Source organism: Lolium rigidum, chromosome 7 (assembly GCF_022539505.1).
Source record: "Lolium rigidum isolate FL_2022 chromosome 7, APGP_CSIRO_Lrig_0.1, whole genome shotgun sequence".
Classification (NCBI taxonomy): Eukaryota; Viridiplantae; Streptophyta; class Magnoliopsida; order Poales; family Poaceae; genus Lolium; species Lolium rigidum.
In genome coordinates this window covers 264,238,518-264,265,449 of record NC_061514.1, presented here as the reverse complement: position 1 = coordinate 264,265,449, position 26,932 = coordinate 264,238,518, and positions in this window count along the sequence as shown.

Genomic DNA, 26,932 nt, shown 5'->3' with positions numbered 1-26,932 from the left:
TAAAGTACTCAAGGATATTCTTACTTGTTTGTCCAATGATCATCACATGAATCATTTTGGTATATGCTTCTAACATTTTAGAGCACAGGACATCTGATTGTGTACATATTAATTTTGATCTAAAATCACTCATGTGTTTTTACTCATTGAGTGTCAGATACACTCAAGTCTTGTTAAACTTTCACATGACAAGAACATTTTCTTAATATTTCTATATTGAACTACTTCAATATCCATTCTATGTACTTTGACTTAAACTTTATTATGTGTTTCAATCTATCTTCATAGATCTTGACACTAAATTTGTTTCGAGTCCATATCCTTTCATTGAAGTTAATTTCTCAATGAAACCTTTTTAATCAAGTATATAATTACATCATTTATAACCAACTATATGTCATCTACATAAAGTATTATAAATATGTCTCAGCGCTCCCACTTAATTTCTTGCAAATGCAAGCCTCTTCATCGTCTCTGATGAAATCAAAAACTCTTTGACTATTTCATCTGGTGAAGATTCCAACTCCGCGATACTCACTTCATCCAATTGAAGTTTGTATACCTATCTAGTATTCCATGGATCAGCAAAAATCTTGGTTGTATCTTGTATACACCTTTAGTACACACTTCTGATAAGTAATGTATTTTACCATCCTACTAGCATATCTCATAAAAGAAATATGTAGCGATTACTTAGAATAATCCTCATAGACTATAAGCATTGCTACGGAAGATCTAATCTTATCGTAGTCAACTCTTTGAACTTTGTCGTAAACAACTTTTCGACAAGTCGAGCTTCTTCAAGGATATTTCATCCAAGTCCATCAATTCTATAGATCCATTTACTTTCAAAAAGTATTTATCTATCTTGGATTTCATGGCGTATAGCCATTTTAACGGAGTCAGGGCCCATCATAACTTCTTTATTTGTAGTTGGTTTATCATTGTTCAAAATCAATCCTTTGTCCACAAATCATTTATTTGATCACAAAGTTAACCATACCTACAAGGTTCAATATGTATTTTGATCTCCATGGCTAAAACACTTTGTAGTCATGGGAGCCATGATCGTCGTGGTCGCTTCCGAACCAATTTCCGATGCTGCGCTACTCGATCATTATGCTCGGGTTCATAAACCTTATCAAATTATATTGTCCTCCCACTCAAATACTTCACTAGAAACAATTTCTCGGAAATAAGAAACATTGACAAACACTTTTGTCTTTGTCTCGTGGGAAGAATTCCCAATCAAATCTACGGGATAACCAACAAAGACATTCATCCGATTTTGGTTGTAAACTTATTTACTTATGCTATGCATACCAAAATTTAAGAAAAGACTATCAGGGTTCATATCCATGCCATAACTCGTATGGTGTCATTTCAACGGATCATGATGATGCTCTATTCAGTGTAAAAGCGGTAGTCACTAAAGCATAATCCACAAAAATATAATGGCGTCAATATCTTATCTCATCATTGATCCAACAAAGTTTGGACACATCTCTTGGATACTTTATCATCACTATGATACTCCAAGAAACGTGAGTTGTAGAACAATTTCATAACTCTCTTAGATGTTCGCTAAAACTCGTAATTCAAATATTTCCACCATGATCCAATCATAGATATTTGATTTTTCTATTACGATGATTTCCACTTCATGCTGAAATTTATTTGAATCCATTCAAATGTTTCAAACTTCTTCCTTATCGAATATATCCACATATATATACTCAATTCATTGTTGGAAGTTTTCATGAAGTAGAAGAATCTCCCGCACAACCTATGCCCAGTGAACCACATACATCATCATGTATGTTTTCCACTAAGTTAGTTGCCCGTTCAACTCTTGGCCTATGAACGGTATTTCAGTCATTTTCTTTAGAAAAGATTTGCAAGCGCCAAACGATTCAAAAATCGAATGACTCCAAAAATCCATTTGCATGGAGTTCCTTCATGCGTTCCTTTCTAATATGACCTAAATTGCGGTTCCACAAATAAGTAGAATTCAAATCATTTGCCTTATGGCATTTTAGCGTCGATATTATGTATGTGTGTTTCACCATTAAGATTTATAATAACTTATCCATCGTACATGGAGTAATGTCATAATTTGAACAACTCATTGTTTTCATTTGACCAGAGCAAAATAACAATTATTAAGTTCTTTATTATAAATTCTAAGGGCTAGATAGAATGCCAATGACGAACATAATAACACTTTATTTTGTTCCAGACGTACATTCCTATCATATTCCTTGTCAGTCACTTAGGCCATTGTATTCTTGTATTGCGTTGTTTTGTATGACACTTCATACCAACCAATATAGTACTAATACCCAAGAATTTCATAGTGTGACTTAACTAGGAATACAACCATAACATGTATATCATTTATATACACCTGAGCTAGACCTTCTAGTCTTTTCTTTTCTTTTTGCCAGAATATCTTTTGCAGTTTCTCTTTTAGCTTTCCTCATTATTCAGAAAAACACTTCAACATCAATAACTTCTAGGTTTGTTGGTCAAATACCAATAACCTTGAGGTTCTTACTTTGAAGTTGATCATCATATGACAAGTGTTCTAGATTTCACTTATTAGTAACTATGTAATATGATGAACAATTTCACTCATAATTTTATCCATCAATTCATGACAACTTTTTGAGACCATGTCTATACATGCTAGGCTCATAAAGTTTAAACCTTGGTATTTGCATGTGCAAATCTAGCTTGCACCCGTTGTATGCACTCGTAGAATCTATCACACCCGATCATCACGTGATGCTTCGAAACGACGAGTCTTAATAACGGTGCATATTAAGGATGGTCACTTCATGGATATGCGAATATTGTTAGTGCCCCAATAGTTGGAGGATTGTGACGCCTTGCGTCTTCAACCTTTGTACATTCCCATAAAACTTATGAGTTTATGTAGTCTCACCAAAATATATTCTATCATCTTGCAATAAGGTCTTAGATATCACATATATCTCATACCTTGATTATTTCTGAAAACTAAATTTTCAGCTCCTTACTTTTCAAACAGATTTGAACTTCAAGTTTTACGGAGACAAGATAACTTTAGGTACTAATTGAAACCATAGCTCTTTGAATCAACAATGTGAGGTTTACTAAAAGTTTGCAATAGGACTTAATCAATTCTTGATTCTTTAACAATACGGTACCAATCCGTAAAGTTTCTTGTCAGATTTTAACGAGTATTTCTATCTCAATAACAAGACTAGCGGATGGTAGAAAACGGATGCCAATACTACAAAATTAATTCAAAATACTACTCGGACTATGTTTATGATAATTAGTTCATGTTTTAATCTAATTACTAATGAACTCCCACTTAATACAACATCCCTCATAGTTGTTAAGTGGTACACGATCCAAATCCACTACACCAAAACCGATCATCACGTGAGATGATGTAGCTTCAATGGTGAACATCAACATGTTGATCATATCATCCATATGACTCGTGTTCAACCTTTCGGTTTCCGTTGTCCCGAGGCCATGTCCGTACATGCTAGGCTCGTCAAGCAAACCCAAGTATTCCGCGTGTGCAACATGGCTTACACCCGTTGTATGTGAATCGTTGAATCTATCACATCCGATCATCACGAGATGCTTCGAAACGACGAAGCTGTTACAACGGTGCATACGAGGGGAGAACACTTTATTATCTTGATATTAATGTGAGGGATCATCTTATAATGCTACCGTCGCGATCTAAGCAAAATAAGATGCATAAAGGATTAACATCACATGCAGTTCATATGTGATATGATATGGCCCTTTTGTCTTTGCGCCTTTGATCTTCATCTCCAAAGCACGGACATGATCTCCATCATCTTCGGGCATGATCTCCATCATCGTCGGCGTAGCGTCAAGGTCCATGGCGCCGTCTTCATGGTTGTTCACCTCATGTAGCAACTATTACAACTAATTTGAAAAACTACTTCAACATGAAATATAAAGACAACCATAAGGCTCCCGCCGGTTGCCACAATACAATAATGATCATCTCATACATATTCATCATCACATTATGGCCATATCACATCACCAAACCCTGCAAAAACAAGTTAGACGTCTCTAATTTGGTTTGCATATTTTACGTGGTTTAGGGTTTTCGAGTAGAGATCTAATCTACCTACGAACATGAACCACAACGGTGATACTAATGTTGTCAATAGAAGAGTAAATTGAATCTTCACTATAGTAGGAGAGACGAGACACCCGCAAAGCCTCTTATGCAATACAAGTTGCATGTCGAACGAGGAACAAGTCTCATGAACGCGGTCATGTAAAGTTAGTCCGAGCCGCTTCATCCCACTATGCCACAAAGATGCAAAGTACTCAAACTAAAGATAACAAGAGCATCAACGCCCACAAAACCATTGTGTTCTACTCGTGCAACCATCTATGCATAGACACGGCTCGATACCACCTGTAGGATAACGTTGCATAGAAAACAAAAATTTTCCTACCGCGAACACGCAATCCAAGCCAAGATGCAATCTAGAAGACGGTAGCAACGAGGGGTGATCGAGTCTCACCCTTGAAGAGATTCCAAAGCCTACAAGAGTGAGGCTCTTGTTGCTGCGGTAGACGTTCACTTGCCGCTTGCAAAAGCGCGTAGAAGATCTTGATCACGATCGGTTCCGCGCCACGAACGGGCAGCACCTCCGTATTCGGTCACACGTTCGGTTGTTGATGAAGACGACGTCCACCTCCCCGTTCCAGCGGGCAGCGGAAGTAGTAGCTCCTCCTTGAATCCGGCAGCACGACGGCGTGGTGTCGGTGGTGGTGGAGAAGTCCGGCGGAGCTTCGCTAAGCGTGCGGGAAGTGGAGGAGCGGGGCGGCTAGGGTTTGGGGAGAGGGGGGCGCCGGCCACTATGGGGTGCGGCCACCTTGGTGGTTCTTGGGTGGCCGGCCCCCTCCCCTTGGCCCCTCATTATATAGGTGGAAGCCCCAAGAGTTGGTCGTCCAAGTCTTCGAATAAGACCCGAACCAAAAACCTTCCATATGGTGGGGAAACCTACCCAAGCTAGGACTCCCACCAAGGTGGGAGTTCCACCTTCCCATATGGTGGGGTTGGCCGGCCCCCAAGGGTGGAGTCCACTCGGGACTCCTCCCCCACTAGGGTTGGCCGGCCATGGAGGTGGAGTCCCATGTGGACTCCACCTTCCTTGGTTGCTATTCTTCCGGACTTTTCTAGAACCTTCTAGAACCTTCCATAGAACCTTCCGCGATCATTTTAATTCACATAGAATATGACATCCTATATATGAATCTTATTCTCCGGACCATTCCGGAACTCCTCGTGATGTCCGGGATTTCATCCGGGACTCCGAACAAATATTCGAACTCCATTCCATATTCAAGTACTACCATTTCAACATCCAACTTTAAGTGTGTCACCCTACGGTTCGTGAACTATGCGGACATGATTGAGTACTCACTCCGACCAATAACCAATAGCGGGATCTGGAGATCCATAATGGCTCCCACATATTCAACGATGACTTTAGTGATCGAATGAACCATTCACATACGATACCAATTCCCTTTGTCTCGCGATATTTTACTTGTCCGAGGTTTGATCTTCGGTATCACACTATACCTTGTTCAACCTCGTCTCCCGACAAGTACTCTTTACTCGTACCGTGGTATGTGGTCTCTTATGAACTTATTCATATGCTTGCAAGACATTAGACGACATTCCACCGAGAGGGCCCGGAGTATATCTATCCGTCATCGGGATGGACAAATCCCACTTGTTGATCCATATGCCTCAACTCATACTTTCCGGATACTTAATCCCACCTTTATAACCACCCATTTACGCAGTGGCGTTTGGTGTAATCAAAGTACCTTTCCGGTATAAGTGATTTACATGATCTCATGGTCATAAGGACTAGGTAACTATGTATCGAAAGCTTATAGCAAATAACTTAATGACGAGATCTTATGCTACGCTTAATTGGGTGTGTCCATTACATCATTCATATAATGATATAACCTTGTTATTAATAACATCCAATGTTCATGATTATGAAACTAATCATCCATTAATCAACAAGCTAGTTTAAGAGGCATACTATGGACTTCTTTGTTGTCTACATATCACACATGTACTAATGTTTCGGTTAATACAATTATAGCATGATATATAAACATATATCATAAACACAAAGATATAAATAATAACCACTTTATCATTGCCTCTAGGGCATATCTCCTTCAGATACGTCCCAAACGTATCTATAATTTCTTATGTTCCATGCTACTTTTATGATGATACTCACATGTTTTATACACATTATATGTCATTATTATGCGTTTTCCGGAACTAACCTATTGACGAGATGCCGAAGGGCCGGCTTGTTGTTTTCTCGCTGTTTTTGGTTTCAGAAATCCTAGTAAGGAAATATTCTCGGAATCGGACGAAATCAACGCCCAGCATCTTAGAATTCCACGATGCTTCCAGAACACCCGAGAGCCACCAGAGGAGAGCCACAGGGGGCCCACACGTGTGGGCGGCGCGGCCAAGAAGCCAGGCGCGCCCCCCTACTGTGTGGTGGCCCCAGGCCCCTTCCGACTCCGCCTCTTCGCCTATATAAAGGTCCCTGACCTAAATCTTCGAGACGGAAAAGCCACGGTACGAGAAACCTTCCAGAGCCGCCGCCATCGCGAAGCCAAGATATGGGGGACAGGAGTCTCTGTTCCGGCACGCCGCCGGGATGGGGAAGTGCCCCCGGAAGGCATCTCCATCGACACCACCGCCATCTCCATCGACGCTGCTGTCTCCCATGAGGAGGGAGTAGTTCTCCCCCGAGGCTAAGGGCTGTACCGGTAGCGATGTGGTTAATCTCTCTCTCCTATGTACTTCAATACAATGATCTCATGAGCTGCCTTACATGATTGAGATCCATATGATGAGCTTTGTAATCTAGATGTCATTATGCTATTCAAGTGGATTTTACTTATGTGGTCTCCGGAGACTCCTTGTCCCACGTGTGTAAAGGTGACGAGTGTGTGCACCGTGTGGGTCTCTTAGGCTATATTTCACAGAATACTTATTCACTGAGTTATGATTTGAGTTGGATGTCTCTATGAAATTGTGGTGTGTTAGTACCTCATATGAATGATCACAGTGACAGCGTGGGGTGTTTATTAGTACTTGGGAATACATCTTTAAGGCTTGCCTACATGATGAATTAGTGTTCGTTATCTTGCCAGAGAGTAATTCAGAATAGCATAGTGAAGTGCTTATATTTATATTCAATTATGATTGCAATGTTGAGAGTGTCCACTAGTGAAAGTATGATCCCTAGGCCTTGCTTCTAAGCATCGAAACTCCGTTTGCTTATCGTTCAGTTGCATGTTTACTCGCTGCCATATTTTATTCAGATTGCTATTACCACTCATATACATCCATACTACTTGTATTTCACTATCTCTTCGCCGAACTAGTGCACCTATACATCTGACAAGTGTATTAGGTGTGTTGGGGACACAAGAGACTTCTCGTATCGTGATTGCAGGGTTGCTTGAGAGGGATATCTTTGACCTCTTCCTCCCTGAGTTCGATAAACCTTGGGTCATCCACTTAAGGGAAACTTGCTGCTCTTCTACAAACCTCTGCTCTTGGAGGCCCAACACTGTCTACAAGAATAGAAGCACCCGTAGACATCATGGAGTCGACAATTTGATCGATCCTTGGGAGGGGGAAGTGATCCTTTGGACAATTTTTATTGAGACACGTGAAGTCGACGCACATGCGAAGGACCTCTGTGTTTTTCTTCGGGACCAGGACTGGGTTAGCTACCCACGTGGCCTCTGTATGTAACTCTTTGATAAAGCCGGCTTCTGCGAGTCGATTGATTTCTGACAGCATAGCTTTGCGGTTTGGTTCCGAGAAATGCCGCAAAGGTTGTTTGATTGGTCTCGCCATTGGATCCAAGTTAAGGGGGTGCTCGGAAAGTTCCCTGGGTACTCCTGGCATGTCAGCTGGACACCATGCGAAGTTTTTCCAGCGCTCACGGAGGAACTCGACGAGCGCACTTTCCTATGCGAGGTCCATGTTTGTTGCGATAGCTGTCGTCTTCTTGGGATCTGTCGGGTGAATCTGCACCTCCTTGGAATTTTTGGTTGTGTCGAAGGTTGGCTCCTTTAGCGGTCTCCCTCCATCAGGCAACACGTCATAATCAGTTGTTAGCCTTGACGCCATATACTCTGCTTGCATCCCGAAATTTTCTGACAGTCGATGAAAATCCTTGTCGCACTTATCAGCTAGCGCGAAACTGCCTTTCACTGTGATTGGGCCCTTGGGTCCAGGGAGTCTCCACAACAAGTATGTGTAGTGTGGTACCACCATAAACCAGGCATACGTGGGTCGTCCCAGCAAAGCATGGTATTGTGATGGGAAATCCACGACTTCAAACTCCAGCCTCTCTATTCTGCAATTCTCTCGGGTTCCAAACTGAACGTCGAGATTGATCTTCCCCAATGGATAACTCGACTTGTCTTGTGTGATACCATGGAAATGCGTGTCGGTTAGTTTTAAGTTTGCCACGGATATGTTCATCTTCCTCAATGTATCTGCATACATGAGGTTCAAGCTGCTGCCTCCGTCTATGAACACTCGTGAAACGTCGAATCCTGCGATCACCGCTGGTAAGATCAAAGCTGATTGCCCTGGTCGCGGGACTTGCTGCGGGTGGTCCGCTATGGTGACACCAATGTCCTGTCCCTACCAATTGAGGTACTCGATTGTTGGTGGAGGCATCTTTTCTGCCATGAAGACTTGTCGCGAAATTACTTTTTGAGCTCTATTGGATGTCCTGGCCTTCTGAATCATCGAGACCGCACCATTGGTGTCGATATAAGGAGGCGGGTGTGGAGCTGCTGCCAATTGCAACTGGTGTCGATTTTCGTCCGTGATTGCGGGAGGAGGTGGAAGATGGATCTCACTCCTTGGCCCCTAGGGGTTTCTATTGACTGCTTGCGTGCTGGTATGCCCTGCATATCTGTGTAGTGCCAGGAAAGTTTGGTAGTCCTTCTGCAGATGCTCACACTGCCTCTTTCCGTTATTGTCGAGAAAGAAGTGCATTTGGCATGACCCGTTCAAGAGATCTTCGGGTGACACATACGGCCTTTGGAACCTCGGTCCACTATTTTGCCTGTTAGGACGGGAGCCATCCTTGTAATCGTTGCGCTGCTCACCACTCTTTTGATAACCATCTCGACTATTACCTCCACTATTTCCTTGGAAACCAGCCGATATTTGGCCGGGAGCGTCATAATCTGAGAACCGGTGAGAAAATCGTCGTCTATTTTGAAACTTTCGATTACGCTCATCCTCAGGCGACCTATGTCGTTTGTTGTGAACAACATCTTCTCCATCTGCCCAACAATTCTCTATTTCCATGAGCGTTGCTATTGTTTTGGGGTTGGTTCTACCCAAATCCTTCCTTCGAATTCCAGCAACAAACACATCTATTGCTCTCTCGTCAGATATGTTTTCTGCCGAGTTTTTGATGATGTTCCACCTCTGGATATACATCCTCATTGGTTCATCATACTTCTGTCTGCAGGCCCGTAGTTGCTCCAATGACGCGGGTTTCTTGCACGTGGAGAGGAAATTTTTCACAAATATATCCTCGAAATTTTCCTAGCTGTCGATAGAACCAGGCGGCAGCTTTTTTATCCATGACCGTGCTGCTCCACTTAAGTGCACTTGGATGCTTTGCATGGCTGTTGCTCTAGTTCCACCCATTAGTTTCACCGTCTCCAAGTAATCGATTAGCCAATCCTCGGGATCTTGCAGGCCATCGAACTTTTTATAGTTGTCGGGTAACTTGAAGCCAGATGGAACCCGCTTTTTTCGAACTCTCCGTGTAAAGCAAGGAAGTCCGCTCATATCCTCCTCGTCGACCTCTGGTGAATGCCGACGATCTCTCCTTTCCTGTCGCGCTCTGTCGACCCTTGCCTGTGTCACTGTATCTCTTGCATGACTCGATCTCGGAGGGTCTTCCACTACTACTATAGGCCGTGGACTATTTTGTCTTGAAGTGCCTTCGGGAGGCGTGCTTGTACCCGCGAACGCTGTTCCCATGGCTCCAACTCCTGCCATGGCCATGTTGTACAATGCTTCTCTTGGATCTCCGGGAGGTGGCCTGGATGCCAGGATGAAAGCTTGGGTCGCCATATATTCAGCTTCTGGTGTCTTTGGAATAATATTCCTCCTTGTGTCTATCGACATAAAGGACATGTCCAGGTTTTGGACTAGGTTCTCCCTCTCGGCTTCAGGTATATGCTGCAACCGAGATCTTGCCCTATTGCGAGCTGCTCTGTGACTGTCTCCTCCCGAAGTACCTGATTGTCGACTCAGCTCAGCTCTTCGCCTGCTTGACTCGGAAGCTGCGGCTCTTCTCCTATCAAGCTCAGCTCTCTGTTTTTCGAGTTCCCGTCCAGCACGGGCGAGTCTATATTGGTATGCTTGCAACTCTTCGGCTGTGGCGGTTGTGGTCATCGGCTCTGTGCCATCAATAGCTTATGCAACTCTGTCCCAAACTGCTTGTGGAAGTTGTACCATTTGTCGTGTTGCAGGTCCGACATATTTGGTTCCCAAACCTCGCGTAAGATCAGCGGGATCGATGTACGGATTTCCCGCATCATCGAAGGCCTCTGATGTCTCCTCTTGTGGGCGACTTGCTTCTCCAATCGCATTGATTTGATGATATTTTGAGGTTTGACCTTCGTCGGGATTGGTGACACCGTCATATAGATCGGCGAAGACCTCCCTAACATAAGTAGATTTGTCGATGAAATCGAAGCTGTCGACGCTGTCTGAATCGCTGCTTATACTGGAGTCCGCAGACGACTCGAAGGACATGTTGCCGAAGATCTTGGCGAGTTTTCCGCTTGCCGCGGATTTGATGAAGCGTAGCGGCGAGATCTCCTCGGCGCACTGTAATATCCCAGGTAATGGGGTTACAAAAATAGAGGAAACAGATGTGTGCATTGCATTCATGCATAGAAAATCTGGGGAATTTTCGCGCTTTAAAGTAAAACAGTCACAGTAACTGAAGTTTCACTTGACCTTGGTGGAATTGAAGTAGCTCATCAAGTCAAGCGCTATAAACCTCAATGTGACATTGGAAAAACCTTATTTTGGGTAGAGATGATTTGATCTAAGGGGTTAGATCAAATGGAATTAAAACTAACACAACAACACTTTACTCAAGGATTCATTACTTGATCTTATTAAAGATCATAATATGGTAACCCTTGCCATAACATAAGAACATCTTGTTTAAGTACAAACCAAGTAACAATAAAATGGAGAAACCATTCTTGATTATCTTCTCCATGTCTTAAAACTAATCCTTAATCCTACCATGAAACCTCATGGTATTCATTCCACTTCAACATTGGAATTTTAACAAGAAGATCCACTCGAGAAATAGATATTCTTCTCCATTCCAAGTTATTACACATCAAACCTAGAGAGGTGAGAGTTCTATAATAATTATTAGAGAGGCAATAACAAACCTTGAGATAAACCTTGGATATACATCCAAGTATTCAAACCTCATCTCAAGAACACAATCTTGGGATATTGTTCAAGACATTCCCAATTGAGAGAGACTATTCATATCAATTCTAGTTTTATCTACTTAAGAATAAAAGCCAACCATTGAACTAGAGTATTAGGAGTACACCATAAACCCTAGAATAAACCATTCCTGTATGAGAGAACTCAAGCTATAGAGTTACACTCAAGATAATTGAGGCAACACTTGAATATAAGGGAGATATTATGTTTAGTTAATCAAGACAACACTTGATCATGGAAGTGAAACCCTTCCATTAGAAATACTTTAGGAAGCCCAACCTTGAACATTATAAATTGAATGATGATCATAAAACCTAAGAACTTGAGGAGATGATATCAAGAACAAGTTGATCATGTCTAACCATGATCATGCTCTTGAGATTTGTGAGGATAAGATAAACCCTAATAGGATAAGTAGATATCATTCACCACATGAAACCATGGGGAAATCATTAGTAAGCAACCCTAGACTTATATCCCAACCTTTACTTGTGAACCACTTGGTGCTCCCAATTAGAATCCTACCATATCTATATTTCCTAAATTAAGGAACCCAAGAGAACCTTAGAGTTAAACACTATACTTTATGTAGTGAGAAAACATACATCCATGTGACCAAAGTTAACTATAAAAAGAACTTAAATCAATGTAGTTACTTTAATGATAAGTTGGGGGTAATAAAAGAAGTTAATTGGTACTCCCTCTGTTCTTTTTTAATTGACTCGAATTTAGTACAAATTTATACAAATCCGAGTCAATTAAAAAGGAACGGAGGGAGTAGAAGATAAAACCAATTCTCAAATCTTTAGTAATTAGGGAAGCACATAAAATAGGAAGCAAGTAACCATATTATCATGGTTAGGGGAGATTAAACCCTAGCTCATGCAGTATGGTGTCATCTCAACTCTACAAACCAGAATTAAATCTCAACCCTAGTTTGTGTATCACTTGGGGTGATCACAACTAAAACCCTAGATCACATTTGTATTTCAATCCAAGTATCACTTGGGATTATAAGTAGAACCCTGCCATGCCTCATGCCTATGTATATTCAATTTAGTGAAGAGTATGCAAAACCCTAAACCTTTCAAATAGAATTCACCCCACATAAAATATATGACCTAACTTGTGTATCATGAATCAGAAGTATAAACCAAGTCATATATACCTAAGCTTAAGTGTTGTTTAAGGGAATAGAGTGAACCAATATCCAATTCTATTTTCTATTCCAAGGAACTTTATTTATAATCCAAGTTAGTAGTTTGCTAAGCAAGATTATTTAACATAGAGTGAAGCCAACCATTTTCTTAAACCCTTAGAAATAAATCTCCACATAAAATCATGGTTCAATTCCATCTTTATTACCATCTATTTTGAACTCTAGCCATAAATAAAATAAGATGAACAATCAATGATCTTTAACACTAGCAAAATATAATGTGTTCATCATGCATTGATTATAAAATTCAAATTACCTGAATACACTGGGTTCCTAAATTAAAAAGGGAATTAAATAAAAAAACATAGTTCCATGTCTATTTTCATTAAACCTCACAAGATATTAGTCTAATCATGAACTAAATATTTATTTAAAAAGCAACACTATGTCGTAAGCAATATTACCAAATATTTTGATACTCAAATATTTAGAACCTGCAAAGCAAAAACAGAATTCATAATTGAATTCAAATAACAAAATAGAAAAACATAATAATTAAACAGATATTTTAAAGAGAAAAGAAGAGAGGAGGATTTACCTTACCAGGCGAAGCAGGCCACCGCAGCCCACACGAAGCCCAACAGCCACCACGTCGACCTAGCCCGGCATCGGCCCAGCCCAAACATAACCCTTCGCCGGATATTTCACGAACGAGAGGAGTCATCGTCTTCCTTCGTTCGGTAAGCGGCTCGTTGTCGAGCTCTCCTCGCTCGGTCGCGCCAAGATGCTCGCCGCCGCTCTCGGCGTCTATAAAGACCGACGAGCCGCCTCCGGATGAACCCTAACCCTAATTTCCCCTCTCTATGTTACAATGTTCTGGAAAACCTAACCCTAGCTGCGCCGGCCATCTCTTCTCGCCGCCGTCTGGAGCATCCCCGAGCCACACCGTTGACGCCATCGACATCGCCATCGTCTTCTTGCCCAGCCTATGCACGGAATCGGGCCGAAGCGTCCTGAATCGACCTCGCCGAGGTCATCTTCTCCAATGCCGGCAACCAACAATTCCGGCGAACCAGACCTCCATTCGTCTCGCCATCAAGCCCGGCGTGTTCCTGGTAAGCCCCTCCACCTTGTAGTAGGATCGCCTTGCTCCATCACATACCGTAGCCTGCCCCGCGCCATGTGACTGTGACCGCCGCCGCGGCACATCGTTGCCGGCTGAGCTCCGGCGACCATATGATAGCGGCGCCGCCACCTAGACGCTCCCCATGCTCGCGCGCATCAGATGCACCAGCTTGCGCCGTCCCGCGCTCGCCAGAACGTCGAGATCATCCTCGACTGGCCGCCGGCCAGGAGCCCCAAAGCCATGCCACTGATTTTGACCCGGTCCACGCCCACATGGCACCTGACGTGGACCAAGGCCCACAGGTCAGTGACCACGGGTAGAACTAACAGGGTGCGTTTAACAGTTCTGTTCATTTTAATTCAAATTCAAAAACTGCTGCAACTTCAAGTAAATTTAGAAAATTCATTACAATTCAGAAAAATACAAATTAGATATCAAAATGTTCCTAAAAAGAAAATCTATCCAATAAAAATATATTATAGAATTTTTATGGTTAATAAAAATTTAATTATTTTAAACTCATTAATTAAGTCTTTTCTTTTATACTTGATTGAATTAAAATTCAATAAATAAGGAAAACTTTAAAAATTAAATAGAAACCAGTAAAGAAATAAAGAACACTCTAAAACTAATTTCTTTATTTATTATTTTGTTAAATCCTTATTAGAAGGATTTAAACCCTAATTAATAATTATCTTAATTATTAATTATTTAAAAATAATAAAATGCCAAATCCAATATTAATTTTATTTCAAAGTTATTAATAACTTCAACCTTAAAGTGAGGTTATTAATTCAAGAACTTTAGGGTATTTAGAAAACCCTAATTACACAAGTAATAGAACCGAGAAAACCATAATTTCATGTGGTACCCTAAAACCCTAATACCATTAGGCAACCTAGCTCCATTTATTCTTATGAACCCTAATTTGCTTCCAATCTAAAACCTAGATTAGAACAGGTGAGCATGGTACTTTATTTCAAGTCATAGAGCCATCATCAACAACTAAAAGACATACCTATGTTCACATAAAATGTAGAAGACCTATCACTAATATATGGGTATCCCATGTGTTCATCCTCATCAAACCTAACTAATCAAGTGGGGTCAACCAAGTGAAAACCCTAGATACTATTACCAAATCCATCATCCATATTCATTCCTACTTAACATCACACCAATGTGATGAACCTCGAGTGCAACTATGCCAAACCACTGAGCATTACCTAACCATATTCCACTAAACCCTATTAGTGTGAGATAATTATGAACCATCCTATTTAGGATCCAATAATTCTTTATTTAGGAAATTAAATAACAAACCCTAGACAACCTCAACCTTAATTATAATACTTCTTATTATTTAAGAAGTATGTTCTTCAAAAGTTATTCTTTTGAAGAAAATAAAGAATCATCATCAATCCTGCTTATAAGAACCTATAAACCCTAGCCAACTATCACCAACAAGGTATGCCACCTTGATAGCAACTATTGGTAATTAAGATATTTAGGCTTAATTCAACAATACAAGCCTAGTAGCTGATGAATCCCACTATGTTGTAATCCATCTAATAATTACTCCAGAAACTAATAGAAACCATAGTCAACCATAGAACCCCACCAACCTAATTATCATACTTGTTCTTTATCAAAGTACATGTTCTTTAAAAGTTATTCTTTTAAAGTATATGATAATCAATCATTAACCATGCCATATAGTACTAAAACTGACTACTGTTTTGTACTTGTTAACATTATGCCAATTATCATCCTTTGTGTGCTCAATTGATTATTATGCTCTATTATCTACCTGTTTATAATACCAAGTAAACCACACTTGAATAAAAACCTTGTTTGTAACTCACTCTAAAAGTGCAACAAACCACTGAACCAATCATTACCACTCACTAATTCTAAATCATCGGGGTTAGGTCACGCTTAGAGCGATTGCATCTCATACTTATGCATTATTGCATCCTTGCCAATCTTTTAAACATCGTCCTTACGGACGATGATGCTATTTCAGAATTTGGAGTTATTGCGCATCGAAGGCCTTGCCTGCATAATCTTGCGATCAAGAAAGGCAAGTTCATCACTTGCTCATGTCATTTGAGTATTTTTATCAAATTACTTGCAAAGTATTATGGTTATCACTATTGCACAAAAATCAAAACCACTACTTTCATAACTATGAATATGACTATGTGGTGGGCAATGGAACCATGGATTGTGTTGATATGGTGGAGGTTCCATTGCACGGGTTTATATCCATCTAGGATTAAACAACAAATGTCGCCGATGATTCTTGTGCCGTAATACCCGTGTTAACCATAAGATCCGGAGTGGGACGGAGTAGTCAAAAGTGTTTCCACCTCTCGTTCATCAACGGATGCGCTTACAGTAGACGGTTGTATCTTGCGGAGCAATTGGTGGAGTGGGGAGCCCCTTCTAATTCCCCACGGTATAGCTGTTGCTTACCGTAGACGGTTCTTGCTTGCGGAACAATTGGTGGGTGGGGATCCCCTTCTAATTCCCCACGGTAATGTGGTCTATGATGGGTTGCAGCTACCGGCGAAGGAGTTTGGTTCAATCCCAGACTGTCGTCGTGGTCGGGGTCCACCCTGAAATTACGGGAATAATGGGACCGACGAGGACCCAGGGTCGGGGTATGCAACAAAGGGTGGGTGTTCGAGGTAGCGGAGGAACATGATTGGCTAGACCTTATACCGGGCCTCACACCAAAGGAAGTGTGGACGAGAACTTAAGCTCGGTTGGCACCAAGGTTAAGATCTCTTATGGGTAAAGCAACACACCTCTGCAGAGTGTAACGAATTGTGACCCGTCACTCCTTGTTCCGGGATATGGAAATGCGAACGCGGCCGGAAAGGAGCTCCATGAAGTTCTAGTAAACCGGTGAAGGCTGACGGACATAGTTCTTCTGAATAAAAGCAACCTCTTGAAGAAATGGTTATGAAAACCTGCATTGGTATTAGACTTTACTGGTCTAATGCCGTAGCTAGTGCATTAAACACCTCTTTCCTATAATGAACTTGTTGAGTATGCTCGTACTCATCCCACTCTTAAATCCCACGCTTAGATATGGAGGCACCGAAGGAGGATCTACGGTGCAACACGAAGACCGAGGAGTCAACAACTACTTCAAGGGACAGGAACCTGTCAGAGGAGGCAGATACCACATCCAACAAGGAGAAACCTAGATTAGCAATAGAAAGGAACTAGCTTCCTAAACTTAGCTCCTATTTAGCTAGAATCTATTCATAGCCTCTATAGCTAGTTAAATACTCTACAAATAGAGTTCGTGATAAGACTAGTCTACGAGTCGTTCTTCTGGAGTTATTTGCGGTTTTACCTCATTGTAAAGTAGGAGGTCTGTGATGATCTTATGTAACAGAGTCAATGTTGTAATTCTATAGACATGCCTTGGACCCGCATATGTTTCGTTGTACCACTACGAGCGATATAATACTAGTGGAACGGTGTTTCATTGGTGTTATATCGGACTTGCATACTACACCATGCGGTGGTATGCCGGGTCACCACGAGTTGGTATCGAGCAAATGCTTTGACCTTAGGATTAAAACCCTTTAAAGGAGACCTATAGGATTGGTAGTGTCTATAGGAAGTCATCTTAGTTAAACCAAATACTTCTTATGACTTGAGATGGATATTCACTTGAGAATAATCACGACACACTTGAGTCAACATGTCTTACCTATCCTTCCAAAGTTAGTTAGCTAATGGAAAACATGTAGCACATCAATACGTCCTTAAAATAATAGATGAGTAGATCATAGTTGGTATACAATACATGGTAGTCCAAAGAGAGGATACAACCATAAGGAAGATATCCTATTGGAAGATGTGTACCAACACATGTTATAGTTAAATAAGAATTACTCGGACACTGCACTAGAAGTAATAACAAGTGATGTAGATAATTAAGATACCCTAATAGAGAATGTAGACCAAGCTAAGTAATGAGTAAGTAAAATATCTCAACTTGTAAAACAATTGATAACAAGTGAGAACTATGAGTCATGTGAGGTAGTATAGACCATGATGAGTCAATCATGGGAGATAAGGAAGAGAGATATGAATAAAATATGATTACTTACATGGTAGAGTTGTTAATCATATATGATTCACTTGAGAATCATTATGTGATGGAATAGAACATTATAAGTATTTTGGAGGAGTACAATAAGAAGCCAAGTGCTAAACAATAGTGTAAGAATTATGTTCCAAAAATATGGGAAGTGTGCCAAGCACATCATGTCCATAGTCTCGTGATAGTATAAACACTTGGAAGTATAAGAGCTATATTTTCATAGTTATGTGTTTAGAGTAGCAATGTTAGAACCTAGACATATCATAGGAACTAGTCCTCAATAACACTTATATATTGTATAACACTTTGTTAGTACTTCCAAAGAAAATTAGGTTAACCACAACTATCCTAGACCACTTTGTTTCAAGTTTATCTCATTGCAAATGTGCAATTAAGGTAAAGGTTGAGACAAATAGTAGAATTCCCTATATTCGTGCTAAGTATCACGATATAAACCTATATTATGTGGTGTTCTATACTACACATCGAGCCTGATGTTTAGAGATGTCTTACTCAACAATCATATTCGGGCTTATGATGATGTGTACTATAAACACAAAGCTGAATCTTCTTGGATTTTATTGGATTTTAATTGTTTGACTAGATCCATGCATGAAGTTTGACTTCGATATGCAAATGCATGTTGCAATATCAAGTTCTTACTTGATGTTATAGATCTAGAGGGTAATGGTATTCGTGTGAGGAAGTGACGAATTCTGTATATTTTGAAGACAAGATGAAGGTTCATCAGATAAAGGAAACAAAGTTGTGGGAAGCAACCACAATACTTTGAAGGAAGTACTAATCAACATTCATGCTTTACCTAAACAGAGGAGTACTTTAGTACATGAGAAGCATGAAGGTGAGAAATATAATGATTATGGTGAAGCTGAAGCTGATCCATAGTCAACATAGAAGAGGGAATGCATGGGAAATCACTTAGGATACTATAATCATAGTGTCAGCTAGTGGTTTTATTGCAAAATAAACCCTGAATGAAGGAAGATGATATCTGGAACCATAGCAGATATAAGAAGACCATAGTTGATATCAGAAGACCACAATTGGTATAATATCAATACTGCGAGATAAAGTAGAAGATGTCTCGTCTAGTTGATCAGAACATATAATAGAATCCATTTTTTAGATATCAAATAGCCACAGTTGGTATAATAACCACAGCTGGTATCAGTTGATATTACAAATAGTCCACGATTAAATTAGTTGTAACAAAAGTTTGTGAACGAATAAAAATCTTGTCAGTCAAATAGCTTGATCTATAAACATTTAGTCGAAGGATTCACATTGGATGTCCATAATTGAGTGGATATACCACAAACATTCTTCGCGAGACTTTTAGAAAGGTATAAACCATAAGTTAGACCAGACCAATATTCTAATCATAAGTCCAATAGTTGGAAGAAAAGGAGTTGAAGACCATAAGAAAACTCAAAGGGGTAGAGCAAAGATTGAGTTGGAAGTACAATGATTCAATACTTTGAACAAGATAGAAGAAGAAGGTCTGAACTGAGAGGTAGTTCGATCTTATTTTCATAAGATTATTAAACACTACTTTCAGAAGGATATCAGACCAGAAGCCAAGGTTTATACCTCGAGGAAGTAAGAAGTGGTCTATAACTGGAGAAAGTGAGTAATATTTACTCAGAAGTACGAAAGCTCAAGTAATCTAAGGTTAATGAAGTTGGATGAAGGAAATACTATAGACCAAATACAGCTCATGAAGGCCAAAGACTGAAGTAGATTGACCATACCAAAAGCCAAGACTAATAGAATGATTCCTTTCATGGAACCTAAATAAACCAAAAATAGTTATAGGTACCAACTATAAACCATGATTGGATGGACTAAATGAGTCTAATCCATTCTTAGGAATAAACCATCACGACCATTTCTATGGTAAGTACATTACTAAGTTCCAATATTGAAGTTTTGGTGGTAAGGGAAAAACAAAGACCTATTTTATCAAATAGGAGAATGTTATCCAATTAGTCCTCAATAAAGACTGCCAGGACAAGAAGAAGTCCTAATCATTGAATCTTCAATGAGATAGGAAACAAGATTATAATAGTTGGAAGAAATCAAGGAATCAAAGTAAGAGCCATGGTTCAGCGACAAGTATTATTAGATTCCAGAGAAAATCATAGAACTGGAGTTAGAAACTTGTGTTCAGAAACAAACCATAATGGATTCCAGGAAGAATCTGGACAAGGGATATAATCAATTATATCTAGTGGGATCAATACGGAGTTCGAGAAAAGATATAGTTTGCACAAGTCAGATCCACACTCCGAAACATGAGAGAGTTCAAACTTCGAGGACGAAGTTTAGTTTAAGGGGTAGAGACTGTAATATCCCAGGTAATGGGGTTACAAAAATAGAGGAAACAGATGTGTGCATTGCATTCATGCATAGAAAATGCGGGAATTTTCGCGCTTTAAAGTAAAACAGTCCACGATGATCGAAGTTTCACTTGACCTTGGTGGAATTGAAGTAGCTCATCAAGTCAAGCGCTATAAACCTCAATGTGACATTGGAAAAACCTTGTTTTGGGTAGAGATGATTTGATCTAAGGGGTTAGATCAAATGGAATTAAAACTAACACAACAACACTTTACTCAAGGATTCATTACTTGATCTTATTAAAGATCATAATATGGTAACCCTTGCCATAACATAAGAACATCTGTTTAAGTACAAACCAAGTAACAATAAAATGGAGAAACCATTCTTGATTATCTTCTCCATGTCTTAAAACTAATCCTTAATCCTACCATGAAACCTCATGGTATTCATTCCACTTCAACATTGGAATTTTAACAAGAAGATCCACTCCAGAAATAGATATTCTTCTCCATTCCAAGTTATTACACATCAAACCTAGAGAGGTGAGAGTTCTATAATAATTATTAGAGAGGCAATAACAAACCTTGAGATAAACCTTGGATATACATCCAAGTATTCAAACCTCATCTCAAGAACACAATCTTGGGATATTGTTCAAGACATTCCCAATTGAGAGAGACTATTCATATCAATTCTAGTTTTATCTACTTAAGAATAAAAGCCAACCATTGAACTAGAGTATTAGGAGTACACCATAAACCCTAGAATAAACCATTCCTGTATGAGAGAACTCAAGCTATAGAGTTACACTCAAGATAATTGAGGAAACACTTGAATATAAGGGAGATATTATGTTTAGTTAATCAAGACAACACTTGATCATGGAAGTGAAACCCTTCCATTAGAAATACTTTAGGAAGCCCAACCTTGAACATTATAAATTGAATGATGATCATAAAACCTAAGAACTTGAGGAGATGATATCAAGAACAAGTTGATCATGTCTAACCATGATCATGCTCTTGAGATTTGTGAGGATAAGATAAACCCTAATAGGATAAGTAGATATCATTCACCACATGAAACCATGGGTAAATCATTAGTAAGCAACCCTAGACTTATATCCCAACCTTTACTTGTGAACCACTTGGTGCTCCCAATTAGAATCCTACCATATCTATATTTCCTAAATTAAGGAACCCAAGAGAACCTTAGAGTTAAACACTATACTTTATGTAGTGAGAAAACATACATCCATGTGACCAAAGTTAACTATAAAAAGAACTTAAATCAATGTAGTTACTTTAATGATAAGTTGGGGGTAATAAAAGAAGTTAATTGGTAGAAGATAAAACCAATTCTCAAATCTTTAGTAATTAGGGAAGCACATAAAATAGGAAGCAAGTAACCATATTATCATGGTTAGGGGAGATTAAACCCTAGCTCATGCAGTATGGTGTCATGTCAACTCTACAAACCAGAATTAAATCTCAACCCTAGTTTGTGTATCACTTGGGGTGATCACAACTAAAACCCTAGATCACATTTGTATTTCAATCCAAGTATCACTTGGGATTATAAGTAGAACCCTGCCATGCCTCATGCCTATGTATATTCAATTTAGTGAAGAGTATGCAAAACCCTAAACCTTTCAAATAGAATTCACCCCACATAAAATATATGACCTAACTTGTGTATCATGAATCAGAAGTATAAACCAAGTCATATATACCTAAGCTTAAGTGTTGTTTAAGGGAATAGAGTGAACCAATATCCAATTCTATTTTCTATTCCAAGGAACTTTATTTATAATCCAAGTTAGTAGTTTGCTAAGCAAGATTATTTAACATAGAGTGAAGCCAACCATTTTCTTAAACCCTTAGAAATAAATCTCCACATAAAATCATGGTTCAATTCCATCTTTATTACCATCTATTTTGAACTCTAGCCATAAATAAAATAAGATGAACAATCAATGATCTTTAACACTAGCAAAATATAATGTGTTCATCATGCATTGATTATAAAATTCAAATTACCTGAATACACTGGGTTCCTAAATTAAAAAAGGGAATTAAATAAAAAAACATAGTTCCATGTCTATTTTCATTAAACCTCACAAGATATTAGTCTAATCATGAACTAAATATTTATTTAAAAAGCAACACTATGTCGTAAGCAATATTACCAAATATTTTGATACTCAAATATTTAGAACCTGCAAAGCAAAAACAGAATTCATAATTGAATTCAAATAACAAAATAGAAAAACAGAATAATTAAACAGATATTTTAAAGAGAAAAGAAGAGAGGAGGATTTACCTTACCAGGCGAAGCAGGCCACCGCAGCCCACACGAAGCCCAACAGCCACCACGTCGACCTAGCCCAGCACTGGCCCAGCCCAAACATAACCCTTCGCCAGATATTTCACGAACAGAGGGAGTCATCGTCTTCCTTCGTTCTGGTAAGCAGCTCGCTGTCGAGCTCTCCTCGCTCGGTCGCGCCAAGATGCTCGCCGCCGCTCTCTGGCGTCTATAAAGACCGACGAGCCGCCTCCGGATGAACCCTAACCCTAATTTCCCCTCTCTATGTTACAATGTTCTGGAAAACCTAACCCTAGCTGCGTCGGCCATCTCTTCTCGCCGCCGTCTGGAGCATCCCCGAGCCACACCGTTGACGCCATCGACATCGCCATCGTCTTCTTGCCCAGCCTATGCACGGAATCGGGCCGAAGCGTCCTGAATCGACCTCGCCGAGGTCATCTTCTCCAATGCCGGCAACCAACAATTCCGGCGAACCAGACCTCCATTCGTCTCGCCGTCAACCCGGCGTGTTCCTGGTAAGCCCCTCCACCTTGTAGTAGGATCGCCTTGCTCCATCACATACCGTAGCCTGCCCCGCGCCATGTGACTGTGACCGCCGCCGCGGCACATCGTCACCGGCTGAGCTCCGGCGACCATATGATAGCGGCGCCGCCACCTAGCTCCCCACGCTCGCGCGCATCAGATGCACCAGCTTGCGCCGTCCCGCGCTCGCCAGAACGTCGAGATCATCCTCGACTGGCCGCCGGCCAGGAGCCCCAAAGCCATGCCACTGATTTTGACCCGGTCCACGCCCACATGGCACCTGACGTGGACCAAGGCCCACAGGTCAGTGACCACGGGTAGAACTAACGAGGTGCGTTTAACAGTTCTGTTCATTTTAATTCAAATTCAAAAACTGCTTGCAACTTCAAGTAAATTTAGAAAATTCATTACAATTCAGAAAAATACAAATTAGATATCAAAATGTTCCTAAAAAGAAAATCTATCCAATAAAAATATATTATAGAATTTTTATGGTTAATAAAAATTTAATTATTTTAAACTCATTAATTAAGTCTTTTCTTTTATACTTGATTGAATTAAAATTCAATAAATAAGGAAAACTTTAAAAATTAAATAGAAACCAGTAAAGAAATAAAGAACACTCTAAAACTAATTTCTTTATTTATTATTTTGTTAAATCCTTATTAGAAGGATTTAAACCCTAATTAATAATTATCTTAATTATTAATTATTTAAAAATAATAAAATGCCAAATCCAATATTAATTTTATTTCAAAGTTATTAATAACTTCAACCTTAAAGTGAGGTTATTAATTCAAGAACTTTAGGGTATTTAGAAAACCCTAATTACACAAGTAATAGAACCAGAAAACCATAATTTCATGTGGTACCCTAAAACCCTAATACCATTAGGCAACCTAGCTCCATTTATTCTTATGAACCCTAATTTGCTTCCAATCTAAAACCTAGATTAGAACAGGTGAGCATGGTACTTTATTTCAAGTCATAGAGCCATCATCAACAACTAAAAGACATACCTATGTTCACATAAAATGTAGAAGACCTATCACTAATATATGGGTATCCCATGTGTTCATCCTCATCAAACCTAACTAATCAAGTGGGGTCAACCAAGTGAAAACCCTAGATACTATTACCAAATCCATCATCCATATTCATTCCTACTTAACATCACACCAATGTGATGAACCTCAGGTGCAACTATGCCAAACCCTGAGCATTACCTAACCATATTCCACTAAACCCTATTAGTGTGAGATAATTATGAACCATCCTATTTAGGATCCAATAATTCTTTATTTAGGAAATTAAATAACAAACCCTAGACAACCTCAACCTTAATTATAATACTTCTTATTATTTAAGAAGTATGTTCTTCAAAAGTTATTCTTTTGAAGAAAATAAAGAATCATCATCAATCCTGCTTATAAGAACCTATAAACCCTAGCCAACTATCACCAACAAGGTATGCCACCTTGATAGCAACTATTGGTAATTAAGATATTTAGGCTTAATTCAACAATACAAGCCTAGTAGCCGATGAATCCCACTATGTTGTAATCCATCTAATAATTACTCCGAAACTAATAGAAACCCTAGTCAACCATAGAACCCCACCAATCTAATTATCATACTTGTTCTTTATCAAAGTACATGTTCTTTAAAAGTTAATTCTTTTAAAGTATATGATAATCAATCATTAACCATGCCATATAGTACTAAAACTAACCACTGTTCTTTACTTGTTAACATTATGCCAATTATCATCCTTTGTGTGCTCAATTGATTATTATGCTCTATTATCTACCTGTTTATAATACCAAGTAAACCACACTTGAATAAAAACCTTGTTTGTAACTCACTCTAAAAGTGCAACAAACCCTGAACCAATCATTACCACTCACTAATTCTAAATCATCGGGGTTAGGTCACGCTTAGAGCGATTGCATCTCATACTTATGCATTATTGCATCCTTGCCAATCTTTTAAACATCGTCCTTACCGGACGATGATGCTATTTCAGAATTTGGAGTTATTGCGCATCGAAGGCCTTGCTCGCATAATCTTGCAATCAAGAAAGGCAAGTTCATCACTTGCTCATGTCATTTGAGTATTTTTATCAAATTACTTGCAAAGTATTATGGTTATCACTATTGCACAAAAATCAAAACCACTACTTTCATAACTATGAATATGACTATGTGGTGGGCAATGGAACCATGGATTGTGTTGATATGGTGGAGGTTCCATTGCACGGGTTTATATCCATCTAGGATTAAACAACAAATGTCGCCGATGATTCTTGTGCCGTAATACCCGTGTTAACCATAAGATCCGGAGTGGGACGGAGTAGTCAAAAGTGTTTCCACCTCTCGTTCATCAACGGATGCGCTTACCGTAGACGGTTGTATCTTGCGGAGCAATTGGTGGGTGGGGAGCCCCTTCTAATTCCCCACGGTATAGCTGTTGCTTACCGTAGACGGTTCCTGCTTGCGGAACAATTGGTGGGTGGGGATCCCCTTCTAATTCCCCACGGTAATGTGGTCTATGATGGGTTGCAGCTACCGGCGAAGGAGTTTGGTTCAATCCCAGACTGTCGTCGTGGTCGGGGTCCACCCTGAAATTACGGGAATAATGGGACCGACGAGGACCTAGGGTCGGGGTATCAAACAAAGGGTGGGTGTTCGAGGTAGCGGAGGAACATGATTGGCTAGACCTTATACCGGGCCTCACACCAAAGGAAGTGTGGACGAGAACTTAAGCTCGGTTGGCACCAAGGTTAAGATCTCTTATGGGTAAAGCAACACACCTCCGCAGAGTGTAACGAATTGTGACCCGTCACTCCTCGTTCCGGGATATGGAACTCGCGAACGCGGCCGGAAAGGAGCTCCATGAAGTTCTAGTAAACCGGTGAAGGCCGACGGACATAGTTCTTCCGAATAAAAGCAACCTCTTGAAGAAATGGTTATGAAAACCTGCATTGGTATTAGACTTTCCGGTCTAATGCCGTAGCTAGTGCATTAAACACCTCTTTCCTATAATGAACTTGTTGAGTACGCTCGTACTCATCCCACTCTTAAATCCCCTGCTTAGATATGGAGGCACCGAAGGAGGATCTACGAGTGCAACACGAAGACCGAGGAGTCAACAACTACTTCAAGGGACGGAACCTGTCGGAGGAGGCAGATACCACATCCAACAAGGAGAAACCTAGATTAGCAATAGAAAGGAACTAGCTTCCTAAACTTAGCTCCTATTTAGCTAGAATCTATTCATAGCCTCTCGTAGCTAGTTAAATACTCTACAAATAGAGTTCGTGATAAGACTAGTCTACGAGTCGTTCTTCCGGAGTTATTTGCGGCTTTACCTCATTGTAAAGTAGGAGGTCTGTGATGATCTTATGTAACAGAGTCAATGTTGTAATTCTATAGACATGCCTTGGACCCGCATATGTTTCTGTTGTACCACTCTGAGCGATATAATACTAGTGGAACGGTGTTTCATTGGTGTTATATCAGACTTGCATACTACTGTTATCACCGGATTTTGGCCAAATCAGGAGGTGGGCCGCGATCAGGATAGGCTTGGAAGATTACACGTGGAAGATCTCTGAAGCGGCCTTGCACGGAGAATTTGGGCTAGATTGCCCGTGTATCTTTAATT